Source organism: Hyperolius riggenbachi, chromosome 11 (genome assembly GCF_040937935.1).
Source record: "Hyperolius riggenbachi isolate aHypRig1 chromosome 11, aHypRig1.pri, whole genome shotgun sequence".
NCBI classification, from domain to species: domain Eukaryota; kingdom Metazoa; phylum Chordata; class Amphibia; order Anura; family Hyperoliidae; genus Hyperolius; species Hyperolius riggenbachi.
In genome coordinates, this window is record NC_090656.1 from 71,217,703 (window position 1) to 71,235,226 (window position 17,524).

The following is a 17,524-nucleotide window of genomic DNA, read 5'->3' on the forward strand; positions in this document are numbered from 1 at the left end:
CCCCCCAGAAGGGGACATTGACTCGGGGACAACTGTACACCATTAATCAAGATGGTTCATTCTGACAACGACTAACTTCACTTGAGGCATCCGCAGAGCAGGGACAAGGTCCTCCAGCACCCAAGGCTGGGACACCAAAGTGCGCCCCTCCATCCCTCCCACCCCAGCCGTCACACACTGATTGCTATTAGACTAAGAGTGCCACAGGGCCCACAACCTCCCCAACAGTGCCACAGGGCCCACAACCTCCCCAACACCTTAATATCTAGTTATCTGGCTTGCAGTCACTGCTATGTATCCCCTTTTCTTATTTCTTTCTGTTTCAAACACAATTAGGAATGACAGCTGAATGAATTGTGCGCCCCCTCCTACACTGCGCCCTGAGGCTGGAGCCTCTCCAGCCTATGCCTCGGCCCGGCCCTGGGCATCCGTACCCTCACAATAAACCACCTGACCATCATCTGACCAGGCTGCAATAACAAAAATTGTCACCAACAAACCCACCCATTGCCCTATCCCAAAGGTCACCTATGAACATTCAACTGTAAACAATAACAGGGGCAGGTGAGAACTTTGCCACTGCTTCCCAGGAATGGTAAGGCCTCCCTTCCTGTTCCTACACTTCCTGCCATTCCCTGACTCAGACCCCCCCCCCCCCCCCCCTTCATTGACTCTTTCCTCCCTGCCACACTCGGCCCCTGTCACAATAACTCTTTAGTGGCCACAACGTTTTCCCTGGGCTAGTTAAACCTCCCATGGCCCAGGCCTCACCTACCGAGAATGTTAACAAGAAGCTCAGGAGTAGAATATATTTTATGTTTCAATTCTGCTTTAATTATTTTGGAAGCAATTCATTATGGATTTTTTTTTCTTTGGCAGAAGCTTAGCACAAGTGTTGAACAAGCTGATATCTACGCTTTCTAAGCTTTCATTTAAGAAAGCCCTAAAAAGTGGAATACCCACTTCCGTGGATGAGGACAGTAATTTGATTATAGGCTATCAGGTTTTGTAGTCTATTGTGGGTTTGGGCTGCACAGTGGTCAACAAAGTGTATTTCTGGATAATAAACGGATGGACCTTCTCTATTCATACACCAAGTCTGTGATCTCAGTCATTTTCAAATTTCATTGGTAAACCACAATTTCTACTTGAACTCTCTAATAAAGAATATTGTCTTGCCTTGGATAGCCAAACTTTCTTTCATTTATCTCTAGTTACATGCTCAGTGTGCTGCTCAGTGTGTACATACCAGTTCTCCAGCATGCCCAAATTCAGAGAGTCTAAAGTATGAACTTATTCTTAAAGGGGCACTACAGCGAAAAACTGTAAAATTGAAAATATGTGCAAACATAGACAAATAAGAAGTACGTTTTTTTTCCAGAGTAAAATGAGCCATAAATTACTTTTCTCCTATGATAAAGACAAAAGAAATACCGAGAGCCCAATATAGTGTAGTATGCAAAACAAAGGGTTGGAAATGAAAAGTATATAATGTATATACTCACAAACGTGGGTTACCTCCTAGGTAACCACTGTATAGGCAGGTGAGGAGATTAGACCTGTCCTCACTCAGGATTAAAAGTCGCTCTCTGTAGATAAGGAAATAAGGGGCAACACCCCTCCACCAGAGGTGGATATTGATAATGTAAGAGTGAACAGAGGCGCCAGCAGGATAAAAGGTTCTAAAAGGCTTAAAATCCCTCAGGAGGTGGTGGTGGACTCGCCTTCCCAAAGCAGACAAGATACCGTCAGTTTTATGACAACAGGTTTATTAATATACTCCAAAACAAACAGTGCAACGCGTTTCACGGGTATGTTTCCGCTTCCTCAGGCAATAAACAGATAGGAGTACACAGTATAGTCTCAAGGTCACGAAAAGCGCCTCTGTGCTTTTTTTGAATACATTACAAAAAAAAATTTGGGGAGTATGGGAGGTAATGAGTTAATTTATTGTGTAAAACTAATGTATTTGTATATGTAAAATGCTTTAGGGTGTTGTTTTACTATTTGGCCACAAGATGGCCACAGTAAGTTTGTTGTCATGCGACCTTTAAGCGTCCGGAAGGACGCTTACAGGAAGCAGTAGGAGGCTGGGAAAATCACAATGATCATGCTGTTTCTCATAGAAGCAGCAGATCATTGCGGGGGTTTAGATCAACGAACGGGAATGGATTTTCCCATTTATTGATCTCCGTGGCGTGCACGAGCGGCGGGAGCGCGCGCACGAGCGGCGGGAGCGCGGACATCAGCGGATTTCTCCGTCCCTTGGTTTTTTAAGGGTGGAAAAAGGGACGGAGAAATCCGTACCGTGGGGGGTAAAGTGGTTAAAGGTTGGTATTGTTCACATTTACCTGCATTTTTGTATCACACGATGAAGATGGTAGCATATTCGCCTACAGGTTCAAGAAGCTTCATAAAGAATGGGTAGTTTCACATACAGTTTTGTCAATCTGTTTTTGGCAGAAAGGCTCACTTATAGCTGCAATTGATGGTGACATAGTTTAATGCACTCTCACCTTCCAGCGTTGGGTCCCCAGTTCATATCTGATCCAGGGTATTATCTGTATGGAGTTTGTATGTTCTCCCTGTGTTTCTGTGGGTTTCCTCTGGGCACTAGGTGTTCCTCCCACATCCCAAAAACATACAGATAAGTTAATTGACTTTCCCTCAAAACCTGATATAGATTATGATAGACATATGACTACACTAATGATGGACAGTTAGAGACAGAACTATATAATCTGTGGAAAATGTAAGCACTAAAGAAAATAATACATCAAATACAACTTTTTTTATATATAGATTTATTTACCAGGAGAAAAAAATATTTTTGGGGAAAGTTTAAATTCTTCTCCCTTATTTCCTGTCTCATGTCTGTTTTCATGATAAAAGCTTAATGTACCCTTATTTTAAAACATTTACAAAAACTCAAATGTAACGTATAATCTATTGAAAATATCCTAAGGGGTAGAGAAGAGGAGGGAGTGAGAGGGTGATAGGAGGGAACTTAGCCACAACCCTTCCCCTTCCTGTATTAAAATTTGATTTTAGTCGAAAGGTAACATTTTTTAAGGAGTGAATTCAGTGATCAGGTAGAAGAAAGAGGGGTATGGGCAATGCACACAGGTATGCAGTTCCATCAACACTGACAATGTAACACTTTGATACAATGCAAAGTAGTAGTCAATGTACAGTTTGTATAACAGTTTGAATTTGCTGTCTCATCAAAATAACTCAACATGCAGCCATTAATATCTATACCTGGCAACAAAAGTTAGTACAAACTAAAATATTGTGCCCAAAAATGTCAATAGTTTGTGTGCCCACCATTATATTTCAGTACTGTCTTAATACTCTTGTGCATGGAGTTTACAAGAGCTTCACAGATACCTATAGTTTGGATGTCACACTTCTGCCGACCCATCTCTGCACTGCCCATCTGGCACTGTACTGATGTCACTGTACTGATGTCACTACCCCTAGGCCATAGATGGACCATAGGGTGGAATCAATGACATAGACGGAAAGTTCAATCTATTCCACTCACCCAACTTTCTACGGTCTGGGCAGTCACCAGTGAGGAAGTTTAGAGAGCTAAGTAGGCAGGCTGAATGGTACTGTCCATCCAGCTTGCCTGTCTGGCTCTCTATATATCACAGCAAGTAGTGACCTCAGTGTAGTAAATGGATGGTAAAATGGGGAGAAGGTGGGAAGAGGTGACATTTGTGAATCCTAGTGAACCAAGGTCGGCTTTGGTGAAGTCAAGTTCAAAACCCCATTTAGCCTGCTAATCCACCATCTCTCTGAAGAAATGCAATGTGAAATGTATTCAGACACTGACAAGAGCTTGAGAAAGGAGGACTGCCCTCCAAAACGTCGCTTATATTGTCATGCTGTCTTTTCAATAAAAGAGCTAAAAATATTGGATGGTGCAAGTCTTCATCTCTACATGTAGGGTTAGGCATCAACAGCATCAGCAGGGGGTCCTTAGTGTTGGGAATGAGGGGCATTAGTGTTAGGCATTTGGAAGGTTTAAGGTTCGGACCCACCAAGGGGGTTAAGGTTAGGCACTACCAGAGGGGGTTAAGGTTAGGCATCAGCAGAGGGAGAGTTCTGTGTGAGAGTAGGGTTAGGTTATGCCATAGTAAAATATCGGTAAATATTACCGATATTTTAGTAAATGAATAAAGCAGCAGAATATCAGTAATTTTACTGATCTTCTTCTATTGGCACTTTACTGCACCCTTTTTAAGGTAGTCCTGTATTAAATGTTCGTACCATCTCTATTTATAACCAGAAGAAGCTATGTGAGAAAACTAACGCCAGAGTCTAGAGATGTAGCTTCTGATGCCTGGATTGCATTATCCTGTTATTCAGTTGGTAAGTGGGAAGGCACTGAATTTCACAGAGAAAATTGTAGCATACATAGGGATGGTCGGAAATGTCTATTTCCTATTCTGCAGAAACTCTGATTTCCGCCAATGCCGATTACCGATTTCACGGATTTTTGATCGATTTCCGAGTTCGGCTTTCTGAGTAGTGTTTTTTTTGGTCATTTTTTGCCCTTTTCTGATTGGCCAAATACTTCCGAGTTAACTCTGCATTCTCTGATTGGTCCAATGCTTCCGAGTTCTGTAGTTGGGCTATAATTTACGAGTTGTGGTAATGCAGTATTTCTACAGAAATCATTTTTTGCGTTCTCTGATTAGACAAATACTTTTGGGTTGTTTCTGCATTCTCTGATTGGGCCATTGATTTCGAGTTCTGTGATTGGGCTAAAATTACCGAATTGCAGTAATGAAGTATTTCTGCAGAAATCCGAGTTCCGAAAATTCGGAAATTCAGAATTCTGATCGGAAATTCGGAAACTTCAATTTCGCAAAATCCGAATGAGCATCACCAAGCATACGGCAATTACAAAAGATGGAAGGGACTAATGAGGACAAGAAAATACAACACCCTAGACAGAGATGCCCAAAATACCAAGAAATATGTTGCTCAGTTATTAACCATGTCTCTTCATACCATGTAAAACTAGACAGCATTTAAGGACTAGACATTTAAGGACTTCAACGTAAAGCTGCGTAAAAAAAAAAGAAGAGTAATTTCACATTAAAAATGCATGTACAGCAATCTTCTGAGGCAATTTTACCTCATCTATATAGGCCTCAATTCACTAAACTGTATCAAACACTTTATCAAACATATGACAATTTACCTCATGGGTAAAATCTAATTTTGAATTCACTAAGGTGTTATATATTTGTCAAATGTTTTAATCGATAAAACGTTCAATAAATCTATAACACCTTAGTGAAGTTAAAATTAGATTTTACCCATGAGGTAAATTATCAAACGTTTGATAAAGTGTTTGGTAAAGCTTAGTGAATTGAGGCCATAGTGGGAAAGCATTTCTACAGAATCTATTTAAAAGCATTTCCTTTGTTTTTACCTCCTACTACATATTTTGTAAATGACAGAGTGATGTATACAGGGGCGTAGGAATAGGCCCTGCAGCCCCTGCGCCCGCGGGGGGGCCCGGCCCCCCCCTGGGGCCCGCTTGGGGCCGTTTTGTGGGTGCTGGAGGGGTGGCAGCATGAGGGGAAAGCCTTGCCCACAGTCGGCGGGGAGAGGGGTAGTTCCCCCCTCTCCCTCACCTCGGGGCTCTCCCCTCTGTGCTCCCCTCCAGCTCGTAAGTGTCTGTGGGGCTGTGGTGGGCAGCGAGCGGCGGGCAGATACATACCTGCTTCCGTGCGTTCCATCGGAGACTTCTCCCTCTAGCGGCTGACGTCACTTCTGGAAGTGACGTCAGCCGCTAGAGGGAGAAGTCTCCGATGGAACGCACGGAAGCAGGTATGTATCTGCCCGCCGCTCGCTGCCCACCACAGCCCCACAGACACTTACGAGCTGGAGGGGAGCACAGAGGGGAGAGCCCCGAGGTGAGGGAGAGGGGGGAACTACCCCTCTCCCCGCCGACTGTGGGCAAGGCTTTCCCCTCATGCTGCCACCCCTCCAGCACCCACAAAACTCCGAGCGGGCCCCAGGGGGGGGGGGGGGCATATTACGATTTTCAGGTGTCTGCTGCCCACATTGTGATTTTCAGGTGTCTGCTGCCCACATTACGATTTTCTGGTGTCTGCTGCCCACATTGCGATTTTCTGGTCACTGCTGCCCACATTGTGATTTTCAGGTGTCTGCTGCCCACATTATGATTTTCTGTCTGCTGCCCACATTACGATTTTCTGGTCACTGCTGCCCACATTGCGATTTTCTGGTGTCTGCTGCCCACATTACGATTTTCTGGTCACTGCTGCCCACATTGCGATTTTCTGGTCACTGCTGCCCACATTGCGATTTTCTGGTGTCTGCTGCCCACATCATGATTTTCTGGTGTCTGCTGCCCACATTACGATTTTCAGGTGTCTGCTGCCCACATTACGATTTTCAGGTGTCTGCTGCCCTCATTACGATTTTCAGGTGTCTGCTGCCCTCATTACGATTTTCAGGTGTCTGCTGCCCACATTACGATTTTCAGGTGTCTGCTGCCCACATTACGATTTTCAGGTGTCTGCTGCCCACATTGCGATTTTCAGGTGTCTGCTGCCCACATTGCGATTTTCAGGTGTCTGCTGCCCACATTGCGATTTTCAGGTGTCTGCTGCCCACATTGCGATTTTCTGGTGTCTGCTGCCCACATTACGATTTTCTGGTGTATGCTGCCCACATTAGGATTTTCTGGTGACTGCTGCCCACATTGCGATTTTCTGGTGACTGCTGCCCACATTGCGATTTTCTGGTGACTGCTGCCCACATTGCGATTTTCTGGTGACTGCTGCCCACATTACGACATTCTGGTGACTGACTGCTGCCCACATTAGGATTTTCTGGTGACTGCTGCCCACATTACGATATTCTGGTGACTGCTGCCCACATTAGGATTTTCTGGTGACTGATGCCCACATTGCAATTTTCTGGTGACTGCTGCCCACATGGCGATTTTCTGGTGACTGCTGCCCACATTGTGATTTTCTGGCCCACATTACGATTTTCTGGTGAACACTGCCCACGTTACGATTGTCTGGTGAATGCTGTCCACGTTACGATTTTCTGGTGAACGCTGCCCACATTACGATTTTCTGGCCCACATTACGATTTTCTGGTGAACACTGCCCAAGTTACGATTGTCTGGTGAATGCTGTCCATGTTACAATTTTCTGGTGAACTCTGCCCACATTACGATTTTCTGTCCCACATTACGATATTCTGGTGAACGCTGCCCACATTACGATTGTCTGGTAAATGCTGCCCACGTTACAATTTTCTGGTGACTGCTGCTCACGTTACTATTTTCTGGTGACTGGTGCCCACATTACGATTTTCTGGTGAACTCTGCCCACATTATGATTTTCTAAAGGCCCACATTACGATTTTCTGGTGAACTCTGCCCACATTACGATTTTCTGGCCCACATTACGATTGTCTGGTAAAATGCTGCCCACTTTACAATTAATTTACAGTGAAACGCTGCCCCATTACGATTATTTGGTACCTATGGGGGGGGCCCCATCCAAATATTCGCAGGGGGGCCCAGTGATTTCTAGTTACGCCCCTGGATGTATATGATTTAAAAGACTGTTAAAGTCATGTATATATCATAGTGTGCAGATGAAACAGACTGAAAGGTGATGATGACCTCATCAGACAAGGGACTGCAGTACAGAGAAACGCCCACCGGTTTATTGCGAGCAGAGCCGCCACTTTCCCAGACTGATCATCACTGCAGGCTGCAGCACAATGTATATTGGAGGGAGGAAGGGAAGGAGGGGAGGCTTGCTGTGGTCATTGCCTCTGTAAACTATACTACTTGACAGGTAATACACAGCAAATGGGTGTATAGACAGCAGAGCCGCAGCATGGGGAGTCAGGGACACAGGAGGACACGGCATACACGAGGACACAGGACCACTAGACTGCCAGGGTTAATTTAAGGGATGGCAGATCTGTGGCTGCATATGCAGACCTTAAGCCTCACCAACATTTCTCCTCTTTTTAAGGGGGAAAAAGTGAGTCTTATGGTTGGAAAAATGCGGGATTGCATGTCACACATCACTTTAGGTACACTGCAAGTATCAGCAACTAGTGATAAGGTCTCTGTAGGTGAATTTGTGTTTTAAAAATGCAAAAGGTCCAATCTTATATAATTAACTTTTCCCCCTAAGTTTTCTCCTGGTTGATATTTTCACAACTTAAAATGCCTTTTAAACCACCAGAAAGCAAGGAATAATAATAATTTAATAATAATAATAATTTCAACAGTACCTTTTCACCTACTTTTTGGTAATTTTTCAAATCCAGATTCTCCTGGGAGAAAAAGTAAATTTGATTGGGTCCAACATATTGTGCTAGTTTACACCCCATAATATCTAGGGCTTGATTCACAAAGCGGTGCTAACCCAGTTAGAGACTTTAGGCGTGATAACCATTGCACCACGCTGGTGAAAAGCCAGTTTAGGCGTGATAAGTTTAGGTGTGATAAGTTTAGGCATGATAAGTTTAGATAAGTTTAGATTGCGCGCAAAGTCCTGCACGCAAAGCAGCGCCATTAAACTCTATGCGAAGTGCACCAGACTTTGCTAGCGCAAAACTTTTGATCAGCTGTGCACTGCAGTGCTAACCCAGTTGGTGCTTAAACTTATCACGCCTAAACTTATCACACCTAAACTTATCATGCCTAAACTGAGTTTAGGCGTGATAAAGGGCTTTTCACCAGCATGCTGTTAGCACCGCTTTGTGAATCAGACCCCTAGTGTTTACCCATTCCTTTCTGCAAAATTATTATTGTTATTATTATTATTATTATTAATGTGTTTCTTTCTTTCTTTTTTTTCTACGATTATATTTTGCCTCAGGCAAAATTAAGTGAATGCTAATTTACTAAAATGGCACTGTGAACTCACATTGTGCAGAGTTTGTACACTATTTTTATTCTTTTGCACTTTCATTGACTAATAGGAGCACACGCACAATGGAAAATGAACTTCTGCATTCCCTTGTACAGGTCTGCCGTTACATCTCTACATTTCCAGTGGTTCCTCAACTTATAATCATGTAACTCTCCTGGAGCTACAGATGTCAACAAGTTTACTTCACTGCAGATAGTGCTGTCAGATTAGCTTTAATATGCCAGTCTGCACAAAATGTGAGCACCATGTAAAATTATTTTCCGATAAATGGTACTTTGCCTGGCTGAAAACTCACAATAGATTTCTTTGTCTCTTTTCTGTCCCTCACAGGAGATTTGTGCCTCTCAAGGAAGCAAAAACTCAACAGAGCATTTTATGTGTTTGAAACAAAATGGCTCCTGATGAAAGATAAACGCCTCTTTTGTGTTCTCAGCAGAGACCACCAAGTGCTCATCAACCGCTCTTGCCCACGTCTAAAGAGGATGTGTCAGAGCAGGAGAGAGAAATGCTGCTTAATAGTATCCTAAGACACTATTTTTATGAATTGGATAGATAAAGAGACAGCACAGACCTGCCACATGGTGCGCTGCTAAGATATCAAGACAAAGGTTAAAAGCATTGTAAAATTCCATGGAGAATGGAGAGCCTTACTTCTCACCCTGAAGTCGGATAACGTCTCCGAAAGAATGCCTAGCGTTTAAACGATCATTTCTGTAGAAGTTGAGCTGAAGCCACATTAAACAGCAAATGCTAAGGTTACACTATAATAGTGAGCAAAAGTATGCAAAGCTTTCTGTAGCTGACAAGAGAGAAAATGTGAGGTTCTGTATCGCATTTATTACTGGAATCTTGACACAATGGATTCTTTTTCTCTAGCGACGGGTTTGAAATGTATAATCACACGTAGTATGTATCATTATAAAGAATTGTTCGGAACAGCCAAAGACCTTTATTATATTTTGCTGTCAAGTGATAGTAGGTAGTTTAGAAAAATGCATATATTTTGGTATTAGAGCAATGTTTACAAAGGTGGTAAAAATATAATAATAAAAAACCGGGGTGGACAAAATAATGGAAACACCATCTAAAAAGGAAGTTTATGTTTATAGCTGCTAACTTACAATTGTAAATTCAGCTGAGAAAGTAATTTGTTTTAGCTTTAGGCAAACTTTGAAGCCTTCAAATACAGTGGGATGCGAAAGTTTGGGCAACCTTGTTAATCGTCATGATTTTCCTGTATAAATCGTTGGTTGTTACAATAAAAAATGTAAGTTAAATATATCATATAGGAGACACACACAGTGATATTTAAGAAGTGAAATTTAGTTTATTGGATTTACAAAAAGTGTGCATTAATTGTTTAAACACGATTAGGCAGGTGCATTAATTTTGGGCACCACAAAAAAGAAATTAAATCAATATTTAGCACATCCTCCTTTTGCAGAAATTACAGCCTCTAAATGCTTCCTGTAGGTTCCAATGAGGGTCTGGATTCTGATTGAAGGTATTTTAGACCATTCCTCTCCTCTTTACAAAACATCTCTAGTTCATTCAGGTTTGATGGTTTCCGAGCATGGACAGCTCTCTATCTCTCACCACAGATTTTCAATTATATTCCGGTCTGGGGACTGAGTGAGATGGCCATTCCAGAACATTGTACTGTTCCTCTGCATGAATGCTTTATTGGATCTCAGTGTTTGGGGTTGCTGTCTTGAAAGATCCAGCCCCGGTGCACCTTCAGCTTTGTCACTGATTCCTGGACATTGGTCTCCATACTCTGCTTGAAACGATCGGTGTCAGCACACTGAGAGAATCTGATTATTGGTGATCTGCAGTATCACCAAGAATACAGATATATACCTGATTATTGATGATCTGCAGTATCACCAATAATACAAGTATAACTAACCTCTGGACACCTGATAAAGTGTAAGTGTTTGGTGCAACAGTATATGAGCCTGGACCACCTGAGGAGCAGGTGACCCTAGACCGTATAACGAGTATCTCCTAGTAGGTTTGAAGACAACTAGAGAGCCAGTGATTCCCTGAACTGCTGGGAGTCAGACTCTACTGCAGTCAAAGGACTCCTATGAGATAGAGTCCCTGACTGGATTGCAAAAAGGTCCCTCTGAGGGACAGGGAGTCCCTGCAGCTACTGGACACCCCACCGGGGGGGTGTCACAGGTAGAAGGGTCGGCCAGGCCGGGTCGGCAACACACAAGCAGATAATGTACAGAGACAGAAGGCTGATTCGGTAACCAGGGACAGGCAGGGTTGGCAACAGGAAATCAGATATGTGAAGGTACCGAATCGGAGAGCAGGAGAAGGGTCAAGAGAGCAATAGGTCATAACAGATATCAAGCAGAGACCTAGTCTAGAGTGTGAGGTCCGTGGTCTCAACACTCTGGAACTGGTCTAAAGAATAACACAGCAATGACACAGTATCCCTAATCTTGGGTGTGAGGTCTGTGGTCTCGACACCCTGGAACTGGTCTAAAGTATAACACAGTAATAACACAATTATAACACAGTAATCTGGCTAAGTGTGAATACCCAGGTCCACCTGGTTCTAACACACTGAGGGATCTGACTATGGTCTGAGTGCTAACGCATAAGCATTTGCAACGGCAGACAACCAGCAACTGACAGGCAAGAAGTATATATAGCAGAGCGCTTCTCAGCGCCGCCCAGTCCTATTCAGCCAATCACCTACTGCGCTGGGATTAGCTGATTGTCCTGATCAGCTGATCCCTCTCCTATTGGCATAAAGGGCCTGCCTGTTAGCGCGCACGCGTAGCTCTACATCTGTGTGCACTACTAGGCTCAGACAAACCAGACGCATGCTGCTGCGGAGAAACCGCCGGTCTGAACGCGGAACCAGCCGTCTCACTGTCAGACCGCGCGGCGGTGTCTCCACAATCCATTACACTGCTGATACTGAGTGGAATCTATGCATCCCTCAGCTTGGACAAGATTCCCAGTCCCTGCACTAGCCACACAGCCCCACAGCATGATGGAACCACCACCATATTTTACTGTAAGTACCAGGTGTTTTCTTGGAATGCTGTGTTGTTTTTCCTCCATGCATAACACCCCTTGTTATGCCCAAATAACTCAATTTTAGTTTCATCAGTCCACAGCACCTTATTCCGAAATTAAGCTGGCTTGTCCAAATGTGCTTTAGCATACTTTAAGCAGCTCTGTTTGTGCTGTGGGCGGGGGAAAGGCTTCCTCTGCATCACTCTAGCATACAGCATCTCTTTGTGTAAAGTGTGCCGAATGGTTGAACAATGCACAGTGACTCCATCTGCAAAAAGATGATGTTGTAGGTCTTTGGTGCTGGTATGTGGGGTGACTCTGACTGTTCTCACCATTCGTCACTTCTGTTTATGCAAGATTTTTATTGGTCTGCCACTTCGAGCCTTAACTTGAACTGAACCTGTGGTCTTCCATTTCCTCAATATGTGCCTAACTGTGGAAACAGACATCTGAAATCTCTGAGACAGCTTTCTGTATCCTTCCCCTAAATAATGATGGTGAACAATCTTTGTCTTCAGGTCATTTGAGAGTTGTTTTGAGACCCCCATGTTACTACTCTTCTTTGGAATCAATAAAATTACAGGCCCAAATTTATGCACCTGCCTAATTTTATTTAAAATAATATTGCACACTTTCTGTAAATCCAATAAACTTAATTTCACTTCTCAAATATCACTGTGTGTGTCTCCTATATGATATATTTAACTGACATTTTTTATCGTAATAACCAACCATTTATACTGATTAACCACCTGGGCGGTATGGACGAGCTCAGCTCGTCCATCACCGCCGGAGGCTGCCGCTCAGGCCCTGCTGGGCCGATTTGCGCCAAATAAAGAGCAGCACACGCAGCCGGCACTTTGCCAGCCGCGTGTGCTGCCCGATCGCCGCCGCTCTGCGGCGATTCGCCGCGAGCAGCGGCGAAAGAGGGTCCCCCCAGCCGCCTGAGCCCTGCGCAGCCGGAACAAAAAGTTCCGGCCAGCGCTAAGGGCTGGATCGGAGGCGTCTGACGTCAGGACGTCGGCTGACGTCCATGACGTCACTCCGCTCGTCGCTATGGCGACGGTGTAAGCAAAACAAGGAAGGCCGCTCATTGCGGCCTTCCTTGTTTATTCTGGGCACCGGAGGCGATCGGAAGAACGCCTCCGGAGCGCCCTCTAGTGGGCTTTCATGCAGCCAACTTTCAGTTGGCTGCATGAAATAGTTTTTTTTTTATTTAAAAAAAACCCTCCCGCAGCCTCCCTGGCGATCTTATCAGAATGCCAGGGTGGTTAACAAGGTTGCCCAAACTTCCGCATCCCACTGTAAATGGGGCATTATCTGCAGCTTGCAGTAGCACACAAGCGTACCCCCACAAAGGGCCTGACTTACAAAGGCATTGAACAGGTCTATGCGTATCCCTTGTGAGGAATACCACAGAAGTCATACAGCAATCCTGGGCTTGATTTTTTAAAAATTGCATGCTACTAATTGCACTCCTTACCTGGGTCATGACATGACATTGTGGGGATTACTGACGCTTAGTAAATTAGCAGTTGTGTGATAGCAGCTTCATAGAGGAAGATTTTTCATTTGTTATTTTGTTTCCATCAAGTCAGGCTAATGAAATGTACAAATATAAGGCGTTTGCTTGCTGAATAATGTACTTTCTTCTCTACACTTTTTTTTATTAATTATAATTGCTGAGTCAAGATAAGCTTTCCACTCATGTCATTATCAATATTTTATTATTTTTATCATTTTGGGTGCCTCTTGTTACCACTACACTATCCATATACTTTAGTTTAAAGGTTCTGCCACCCTGTCACAGCTTGGGCCCAACTCTGTGTTCTAATCACTGAAGTGGGTGTCATCAAGAGAGCAAGAGAGTGACTAACATCAGTGTCTATGTCATGCACTTGTAGTTACAACCAGCACAATCCACGTTTAGGATAGTTTCACATTAGTGTATTGCATTATGTTGCTTCATAACATGCACCTAACACAACCAAAAACTAGAGATGACATTATTAATTTGGAATGGCATTCTGAATGTTTCGCACAGACCCTTTACATACAGTATGTAGGCCGTAGTGGTGGCAGGTGGGTGCTACCTTACCCTTGATGCACCTCTGGCTGATATACTCCACATTGGCGGGGTCATGGGGTCAGTAGTCAATGAAATTAGCTCCTGCCTGATATAGTCAGATATTTGGACTCTTGATCAAAAAGCCCATTGTTGCATAATGTCTCCTGTTCACACTCCTCTTACAAGGCTTGTATATCACTGCATTAACACGGGCACCATCCCTTGACTCCGCTCATCTACACATTTTGTCTTTTGGTGGGGCTTCCTCAGGGTGTTAATTTTATTTTAAACCATTTCTGATGCTAAAGTATAGGTAAGATGTAAGACCCATCAAATGTATATGTTGACAATAAGTCCTACATATAGTTTATGTATTTTTAGTATTCAATGTGTTTTGTACCTAATCTTATTGCTAGATAGGGTGTGTCATCAATACTTCTTTTCCATTGTTTACAAGCATCCTACTAGCTGTTGGTGTTGAGTCTCATTTGTAACTGCTCTGTGAAGGAAAAAAAACCCTCAATCATTAAAGAAGCTGTTTTTAAACCTGAAGCCTCATGCACAAGCTAGAGGCTTCTAGGACGAGGTGACTGGCCAGGGTCGTCTCTGCCCACAATCTAGTAAGCATACGACTGCCCTGAGGTATCACTAAGAAATCCCGACTGCCAAGTGCAGGCTGAGCACTTTGCTGTTCTCCTTACCCCTACTGCTCAAAGGCACAACATTGTGTGCGTCACCGTCATCCCTTCTTCCCCCTCTCACATCGCTACCCTATACAGTAGCAACACTTCTGTGTAGAACTCTGCCATGAAGTGGTGCTTGTGTCTGAGTAATTGAGTCCCGATCCCTGCGGTCAACAGTAAATGGGCATGTGTATGCACCTTTACTCCTAATGATTATGGAGCCACCAGTTTGCTCCTAATCATGCTACACATTCTGCTCAAAACACTACGGCCTCATCCGATTCACTTTTTCTTCTACGTTTTCTCCTTGGAGATACGTTTTCTCCTTGGAGATACGTTTTCATCTTCTGATTAAAATAACTTTTGCTCTCTGCAATTGAAAAAGTACCAAAATGTAGGTCAAAAAGTACTGTCAAAATTATTCTGAGTATTTTCTTGCTTGCTGGTGGCTTAAAAGTCATTTAGTATAGTAGATAGCGCTCCACCATGCACATAAACTTCAGCAGGCTTCATATAAATGATTGCACTCACCCTGTCCAATTGACCACTGCTAGACTGGTCATACGATCGCTCATGTTTTGTCCTCCACGATCAGTGTCTCAGCTCCGTTACTCCTTCTTCCTATTACTGCCGGTCTAAGTTGTCATATGTACCTCATTGGATGAGAGAAGCTCACATCGTACAGATCCATTTGGTAAAAGATAAGTTTAATTATAAAAATGCACTCACAATTTGTAGGGTCAGATACAGCACTCAGGGTTTTAAAGAGAACTAGAGACGAAGCATCCTCATGTATTTTATTACATTTATCGGTGGGAACATGACAGTAAACACCTACCCTGCTTTTAGTTTCATTCTTATCTGCTTAATTAGTCTATTAGCAGCTGTGATAAGAGTCCCCAACTGGCTCAGTCTAGGTTTGACCTGGAATCATTATAGCTGAGTCACTCTTCTGTGGAGTCGTTTCAAGCCCAAGCCTGCTACCTCCTGGCTCAAATTTCCTGCTTTGCATACTGAGAGCTGTGATGACATTAGAGGGGCTGCTCCTGCTGAGAGAGAAGCTCTGAAACAGACAAGTTTTCAGAGCAATATGCAATATGATCTGTGTGCTCTGTGTGCACATTGTCTGCATACTGTAGATACTGATGATGACTGCAGTTTCATTCCTATGAGAGACACTTCCTACAGGCAGCTGCACATCATACCAAAATGAAAGCACACAGCAGCCATCACTGCGCGTGACTCATCAGGGGCCCCTGATGAGTCACATGCAGTGACGAAACGCGTCGGGTGGGGCTACCTCGGACTGTTAGGAAGCACGGAGCGCACAGCGCAGGGATTTTAACTGCAAGTGGTGGACAAATGGCGAGAGCGGAGCGGACCCAATAAGCCTGACCGGGAGGCATGAGGGAGAGCCCGTTCTTAAAACTCTGAGCGCTGTATTTGACCCCACAAATTGTGAGTGCATTTTTATAATTAAACTTATCTTTTACCAAATGGAACTGTACGATGTGAGCTTCTCTCCTCCAATGAGGTACATATGACAACTTAGACCGGCAGTAATAGGAAGAAGGAGTAACGGAGCTGAGACACTGATCATGGAGGACAACACATGAGAGATCGTATGACCAGTCTAGCAGTGGTCAATTGGACAGGGTGAGTGCAATCATTTAGATGAAGTCTGCTGATGTTTATGTGCATGGTGGAGTGCTATCTACTATACTAAAGGAGTTTGAAGCAAGGTGGAACTGACACCGTTTTAGAAGCGCATACAGACAAAGAGACCGCTTTTTTAGTCGAACATTGGACTATTATTTAGCAAAGCGGTGACGCTTAATTCAGAACTATTTGTATTTGGTGTTTCTTGTGATTCAACTATTGTATGATCATTCAGCTGTAGCGCTTACTTTAGAACATTGCATGGTGGCTTAAAAGGCATTTTATTTATAATGTGAAAATATCAACTAGGAGAAAACATAGCAGGAAAAATGGAATTGGTGATATTTTCAAACCTTTGTCATAAAGTGTCCTTTAAACCAACAGCATCCAAAAAATATTTAAACTAATTTTGATAGTACTTTTTCACAAACTTTTGGGTACTTTTTCAATTGTAAAATGGTGAAAAGATATTTAAAGAGAACATAAAAATGATCTCCTAGGAGACCATATGCACTTGCTAAAGTGAATTGCATATGGGCAAATGACTCTTATTCGGTTCACTTTTTTCTCATAAGTTTCCACCTAAGTGATATTTTCACACCTTATTAATAAAACACCTTTTAAGCCACCAACAAGCAAGACAATACTCAGAATAAAGTTGGCAGTACTTTTTCACTTACTTTTTGGTACTTTTTCGATTGCAGAGTGCAGAAAGCTTTTTTGAATAGAAGACACAAATTATCTCCTAGGAGAAAACTTAAGAGAAAAAGTGAAATGTGTCAGGCCCAAAGTGCCATATCATTAACTTTTCTCCTAAAAGATCATTTTTCAGTTTATCTAAAAATTAAGTTTTCAGCACTTAGCAATTGAGTGGGTAAAAAGGTAATATCACGCTTATTTTGAGTAATTTATTGCCTGGTGGGAACTTTCAAAGGATTTTATTGAAGATATTTCCTTGGGGGAAAAAAAAACTTAGCAGAAAATTTAGTAGGTTATGGCCCTGCCTCTCATATCTCTCTAAGTTACCTACAGGAAGCACCATCCCAATAAGAACTCAATAGATGTGCAGGTGCAATTATCATTGTATTAGATAGTATAAGTATTTACAACAA

The 17,524-nt window shown here is 43.1% G+C and overlaps 1 long non-coding RNA gene across 1 annotated transcript in view; it reads left to right on the plus strand.

Annotated features, from left to right (window-relative positions):
* LOC137538413 (uncharacterized) overlaps nt 1-9,867 on the plus strand; it is a 20,512-nt gene extending 10,645 nt beyond the window's left edge. Inside the window, exon 4 of the long non-coding RNA XR_011024779.1 lies at nt 9,294-9,867. This is a non-coding gene — a long non-coding RNA (uncharacterized lncRNA). The remainder of the gene's footprint in view (nt 1-9,293) is intronic.
* The last annotated feature ends 7,657 nt before the right edge of the window (nt 9,868-17,524 follow it).